The sequence below is a fragment of the Blennius ocellaris genome, assembly GCF_963422515.1.
Source record: "Blennius ocellaris genome assembly, chromosome: 3".
NCBI classification, from domain to species: Eukaryota; Metazoa; Chordata; class Actinopteri; order Blenniiformes; family Blenniidae; genus Blennius; species Blennius ocellaris.
In genome coordinates, this window is record NC_137652.1 from 29,499,312 (window position 1) to 29,506,352 (window position 7,041).

General features: G+C 42.9%; 1 protein-coding gene across 1 annotated transcript in view; it reads right to left on the reverse strand.

The window, feature by feature from the left end:
• Positions 1–7,041, reverse strand: part of LOC308128625 (adhesion G protein-coupled receptor L1-like) — a 31,761-nt gene extending 24,720 nt beyond the window's left edge. The window contains exon 1 of the mRNA XM_080494256.1: positions 6,820–7,041. The gene's annotated coding sequence lies outside the window, so the exon portion shown is untranslated. The remainder of the gene's footprint in view (positions 1–6,819) is intronic.

Below are 7,041 nucleotides of genomic sequence, written 5' to 3' on the forward strand. Positions count from 1 at the left end.
CTTTCTCTGTCTGTCTCCCTCTCTCTCTCTCTCTCTCTCTCTCTCACTTTCTCTTTCTGTCTCTCTCCGTCTCCCTCTCTCTCTCACTCTCTTTCTCTGTCTGTCTCCCTCTCTCTCTCTCTCTCTCTCTCTCTCTCTCTCTCTCTCTCTCTCTCTCTTCTCTCTCTCTCTCTCTCTCTCTCTCTCTCTCTCTCTCTCTCTCTCTCATGCACGCACATACACACACCCTTAAGTGTTGATGCAGAGTAAATGGAGCAAGGACACTGATGGCCCTTGACAAAGCCACACACCCAGCCGCCCTGTTAGCACCACCAAGCTCCCTGCCTGCAACCAAACTCCGACCCCAGGCCACTGGCCGGCCTACTTGGAGGAGCAGAAAGCTCTGAGTGAGAGAGTGTGAGTGGAGAAGCCTTGGGTCAAATGTATTACACGCAGTAGTGTACATATTGTGCATACCGCAGAACATTGTAGGTGCACAGAACAAGCTGCATGTACAGTGTGTTTACCAATAAAAAAAATTTTTTAAATGTGCAGAATTTCTCTGCTGCTGCGACAATCTTCAAGTTTTTCATTGCATTTCCCAGACGGAAGCTTGATATATTTCATCTCTTCGAAAAGTTTCGAATCTCCACTGTAGTGTAAAATAAATTTATGAGGATTTGAAGTGCATCTCCCTTCACAGTGTGGAACTGTAATAACAAATAGCAGCGAGCTCCAGGAGGTTAAAAATGAGAGTGTGGAAAACAAATCCAGTGTGATTCACCTCTTTGGAAATTTAAGCAGTAAATTAAAGAAAATGGATTGGCTCAGTGTTGCGGGAAGCCATTTTTTGTTTTGTTTGTGGGGGGGTGTGAGTTTGTGGGGGGTGTGAGCAAATCTTTTACAAAGATTTGCACAGTGAGAGGTGGAGGCCGTACAATCAACAGGGAGCAGGAGAGAATGAGTGCCCCCCCCCCCTTTCTGGTCAGAGAGCAATCAGTGCCTGAGGGCAGATCACTAAAGCACAAAGTGACACAACAGCCCTGTAGAGCTATGTTCCTAATGGACAAATGAATGAGTGTGTGTGTGTGTGTGTGTGTGTGTGTGTGCGTGCGTGCGTGCGTGCGTGCGTGCGTGCGTGCGTGTTGTGTGTGATGGGGAAAAGATGAGAGGGAGAGGCAATCGTCTGGCTCTCAGCAGCACCATGAAAGAAAAAAAGCCGTATTGGCTGTGATTCCTCGTCTCACTGAGGATCATATTTATAAGATTGAAACATGTTGCCGTGGCCTCGGTGACCGCAGGCCAGCTCAGGCCGATGACCTCTGCAGCTCCCACAGGGCCGTGGCCCACACGCTGGCATTCAAAAGCCACTTACGTGGGTTTTATGGTCTGTATGTTTGTCGAGTCGATGCGTGACTCTGGGGAATGAAGGCGCCGCGCCGTGTCAATCACTCGCCCGTCGCAGACGGGGGGGACGAGGTGACGATCACGGCCGAGTTCAGAGCATTAAGACGTGAGCTGCAAGTCACTGCTGCCAACGCATGGAGGGGAGATACAGTAAGAGACATGCTTGTTTAAGATGACAGGAAATAAAGCAAAAGCGGTCTGCAGGGAGGCTAAAAAGATAAACAACTGTTCTGACCACAGTTGTTGTAATGATCCCTAAAAAGGCTCCTCTGCTTGTTTCAGCCATCTTTACAGAGGGGAACAACGTCAGAGCTGCTCACCTGGTTACACAACTTTCTTGGCTTAAACTCAGCAGGCCTGATTTGGTTGCATGAGCCACCCTTATTTGACCTCAATAGCTCAGTCCAACAGACAGCATGACTGACACACATTAGATCATTATCCATGATTACATTCAGTTCTGTTCAATTAGTTTTAATTGGTGCAGAGTCGATGACAATGCAGTCGCAGCACTTAGATAAGGGGAAGATCTTACAGTGAAAGACAAGAAGGTTGTGAACCAACCACCATTAAAACAATGCTGTGATATCTTTCATACATTTGCTCCTTTTCATTTAGCCTTAATACAAAATGTACATTTCATGACCTCAAAGTCAGTGGAGATAAATACCCGTATGTCAAATGCATGAAAACAAGCATGACGTCTCTTCTCTCTGACAGGAATGTTCAGCCAAAGCAACAAGGCCAAACATTACAGCAGCACTGAGCTCAATGTTTGGTCTAAATGTTAAATTAGGCACTCCAGAAATCGCCATTAATTTATGGTTATTACATTTGAATTAACAGGAAGTTACTGAACAGGCATTAGCCATATAAAGGGTTAAAGGTCTCAGAGCTGAATTAGTTGCTCATTCCATCTCCATGCTTCAGACATCAGCAGGTTTCAGCGGCACTAGTCATTTGTTTTATTTTATATTTGAGCTTCTGGCCTTGCACCAAGCTTAACGTGCACAAGAGAACGAAGCTTAATCTGTTGCAGATGTACATGGCCTATGTTTTTATTTTTTAAATTTTTTTTATTCATCATTTGTACACACATACACACTTATAGCCCCTCGGCGCCAAGTTAAACCTTAATAATCACTTATAATACCAGCCTATAATAAGGTAAATAGTCTTATTAATAAACTTGACAAGGTTTAAGGCGCTAAAAGCTTTTCTGTAGTATTGCACATGTGCATATCAAAGATACAGAGACAGTTTGAGACAGAGATTTTCTGCAAAAAGTCATTTGATTTTCTTTCACCTCGAATTGAGTCTGGTCTACAGACTGCAGGAAGGCTGATTAATTGATAAGTTTCCTCACATATTTATCAAGACTGTAATCCTGCCCTGGGCACACGCTCCCGGAGTTAAGAGCACACCCGGCCTTTGTGCACTATAAGCACTTTCTCTGCGTCAGAGAAGCTCGGGGATTTTAAGTGTGTTCGTGCTCATTTATCACTTGTTCCTTCCCAGATGATCGCCACAAACCGCAGCACACAACTGTTCTGGACTGTCAATATTGTCTGGAAGCGTTACAGGAAACACTCCACACATTCTCACAAGCCGAATGAACAATATTTTAAATTCTGGAATGGAACAATACTGATATGCACGTTGAAGGCGTTGTTTTTCATAAAGCTGTCAACAGGAGTCTCTCCTCCAGTGTTATCAATGAGAAAAATAAAATCCACTGTCTCAGCAATCTGTGTTGGAAGTCATTTTCTCCTGCCCAGTCAGAGGTGGCCGAGAACAAAGCTCTACCGCACTGGTCCCATACCTCACCATGACAAGACAAACATTCAATTCAATTCAACTTTATTTATTTAGCCCCAAATACAACGCAGTAACTTCAAGGTGCTTTTTACAGCGAGAAACCCAACAGATCCAACAGAAACATGCAAACCTTGAGGAGGTGAGGTGTCCGTGTGTTTATTCATGGTATAATGCGAATTACTGCAACAATAAGAATCTGTCTGACTTCAGTTTTCATGTTCGTTTCTCCATTTCCTTCACAGTAAGAAGAATATTTTGTTAAACTTTTACTATTGATTACTACTGATTATAATTAGTCACACATGAAAACCACTCTTGTCTCTCTGAGCTTGAAACTTTTGCTTCAGCATTATCTGATGCTGCTGCATGAACTATTTCACCAAACTACTGTTTACTGAAGGAGGAAGTGACTCAGTCCTTCTGCCACTAATTGTGAAAAACGTCAGACGAAGCAACATTCACACATTTACTTTAGCCTGGATCCACGGTTGCCTGTATAAACGTTGGCTCATCCACATAATGATTTGATCTCTACTGTTTTGTTTCTGCTTTTCCACATTGTCATTCACTCTTGATTTTTTTTTTTTTTTTAGAGCATCTTCCTCTGACTAACTGATGTAATTTTACAGTAAATCAGATGTTTGGCCCAACACTACCAGGCTACAAATTAAGCATGACATACCCAGCTGAAGTAGATAATTAAAATTTATATGAAGGTAAATTTCTTCAGCAGCTAGTTACTTTATATCCACTGTAACTAGCAATATGCAGTAGGTCGCCAAATTATGGACAGAACAGTATTTCATCAATATTTTTTTTCAGGAATACAATGTGCTCACAAAAAGACCTTTAAGAAAGTTATTTGAACACAAACAGTTTTCCTTAAACTGTTCTGTAAAAAAGAAATCTGTGTTTTAGTTTGTTGACTCGCATTTTAACATCAGTAAGTTGGATTATAACACACGACGCTTAAGTCTTACTGGACAAGAAGGAATCCAACTTACTACATTTAGTACAAGACAATAAATTAGCTCATTAAGATACTGCGATGATAATCAGATCATAGTGGAAAAGTTACGGATTTAACTGAAATTATTACAATTAATGAAACAACTTTGTAACTGTAAATAATAAATTTGACAGAGTCTCCAAATGTATTCTCCAAAAGCAACGACTTGGATGTTGATTCGTGTTTATGTGATACAATGTGTGTTTTTTGTTCCTGCTTTATTTTGCTTGACCTGAGAAAGCTTGAAAGCTTTGAATCAATCATGGTGGAGTCATTTCCACCTCCACATTCACGCTCTCAGCATCTCCAGGTAGTCGATTATTGTCAGTTAAGATTTGCATACATGATTTAAAAAAAAACCTCTTGAATAAACAGTTCGTCGTCACAGCATGTCAAAATATGTCAGCAAACATTGGTAATAGGACATTTTACACACACGTATTTGACATGTGAGTACTAAAGACTGGATCTTAATATGAAAACGATCTTGGCTGTTTGTCATCATCACCACGTATCATGTTTTGTTTGTTGTTTTTTAACCTGTATAAACATGTCTGCCAAATCAACACCTGGGAGCAAACCAGGACTGTGATCCTGAGGTGTGACAAAACATAAAATGAGGCATAAATTAGTAGTTTGAATGGGTTAGTTTTCTAAACATTTCTTTATAAATGAATATAAAAGCATAAATAGAATCCATCCTGAGAAGAATGATTGTACAAACAGGATATTGGTGCATCTTGACACCACCCACACATACTAAACAAAAGCTGCGTGATCAGATATAACAATATACTATAGCAGATATGTGTAAATGTTTGGGAAACATACAATTATAAATGCAACCAGCATGGGCTCCAGGACACCTAATTTATTAATATGATACATTAATAAATTATATATATATATATAAAATTTATTAGTTCAGCATCAACCAGCTGCTGTTTTAATCACTGACTGCTGATAATCAAATGTCAGAAATTTAAATGTAGGGATTGTTGGTCAAACAAAACCAAATACCTCCTTGAGAATCTCAGACACATATTTTCCTGCTTTTTCTCTAAACCATTTATTGTTTCATCAGTCAGACATAACGCCTTCTTAGCTCACTGATCATGAAAATAATCATTAGAAACATTTCTACCTCATCATTTTACAAGACCTCTCGGCTGATGTCTGGTCTCACAGCTCAATACTGATATTACAGTGATATATCCGCCCACACCTCTGCACAGACCTGCATAAAATTCTCACCGCACAACCAGAGACTGACTCAGTGAGTCTGACTGATTCAAGGCGACGTGATAGGAACCTGGTCTGACACAAATATGCTGTTTTAAAAGACAAATGACTTAAAGTCCATCCAAATGGCTTGAGAGGCTCAACTGTGTGTCTGGGAGGTTTAAGCAAATCACTTGTGGCTTCTTTTTTTTTTCTCTTCAGTAGTTGATGTAAATGATTGATCCCTATATGGAAACGAATCTGGTTTCTTTTGGTTGGTCAGTTAAGTCACATTCTTGAAATGTTGTGTTCAATCCCAAAATTGATGGAGCCCTTCATCCTTTGCATTTTCTTCATTTTACAGATTTGTGACATCCAAAAGAAAAGAAAAAATTACCCAAACACACACACACACACACACACACACACACACACTGGAGGAAACGAGATGGAGTGTGACAGGAGAGCAGGAGTCCTGTCAGCCTCTGAGCTCTTCCTCCATCCCTCTCAGCCTTCCTCCTCTTCCTCCTCTGCATCTCTCTGTCTGTCCTCCTCACGGTCACTCCTGTCTCTCTGCCTGGCCTCCTCCACTGACCCAGTCCGCTTTCTCCCTGCCTGAAATATTGATAATGGACTCACTCAGTCTGCCCCCTCCCTTCTCTCTCCCTTTCTTTTTCTCCTCACGTTCCCATCTGTGGTGAATCAGCAAACCAAGCCTGCGTTTTAAACCCCTCCATGCGTGTATTATGTGCGCTGCAGCGCGCGCAACACCGCAGCCAAGGTGTGTAACATAACGATGAAGATAATTCAGTTCAAGCCAAGACAAGACCCCCCCTTGATGCCGACTCGGGACACCCTCGGTCATCACGTCATTTTTTCTTTTTTTTGTCTCCCCCCCCACCACCTCCTGCAATCCTCTGAGGCCCAAATCACGTGCCCATGAATATTTCACAGCACTCATGCCTCTCACACTTTTCTACTACTGACCAAGCTCTAATGGCAGCCGGCGGCACGAGCCCCGGCGGCACAGCGGCGCATCAGATCCCTGATCCCGGTCCCTTCAGATCCCATCAGATCAAATGACCTGTGACGGCAGGAGCGACAGAGGCGCACAGAAACAGGCCACCTCCACCGTCTTCTCACGCACTGATCGTTTTTGTGTGCGTGTGTGTGTGTGTGTGTGTGTGTGTGTGTGTGTGTGTGTGTGTGTGTGTGTGTGTGTGTGTGTGTGTGTGTGTGTGTGTGTGTGTTTGTGTGTGTGTGTGTGTGTGTGTGTGAGAGAGAGAGAGAGAGAGAGAGAGAGAGATAGAGAGAGAGAGAGAGCGAGAGAGCGAGAGAGAGAGGAGGGGCGGGGTGCATCCTCATAGCCTACATCCATATCTTACCGTCAATCCTCCGGTTTCCCTCGTCCTCCTCCTCCTCCTCCTCGCTCACTGCGTCTCCCGCATCCCGTCTCTCCGTGCCCTCACCCGCTGTTCTCTCCTCCCGTTCTCCCGCTCCACTGCTCACGATGCATGAAAAATCATGTGTTTTTGTGTCCAATGAGGCGGTGGGCGATACCCGCTGGCTACACGGCGGTCATTAGCGCGATATGTCCAACAACAACA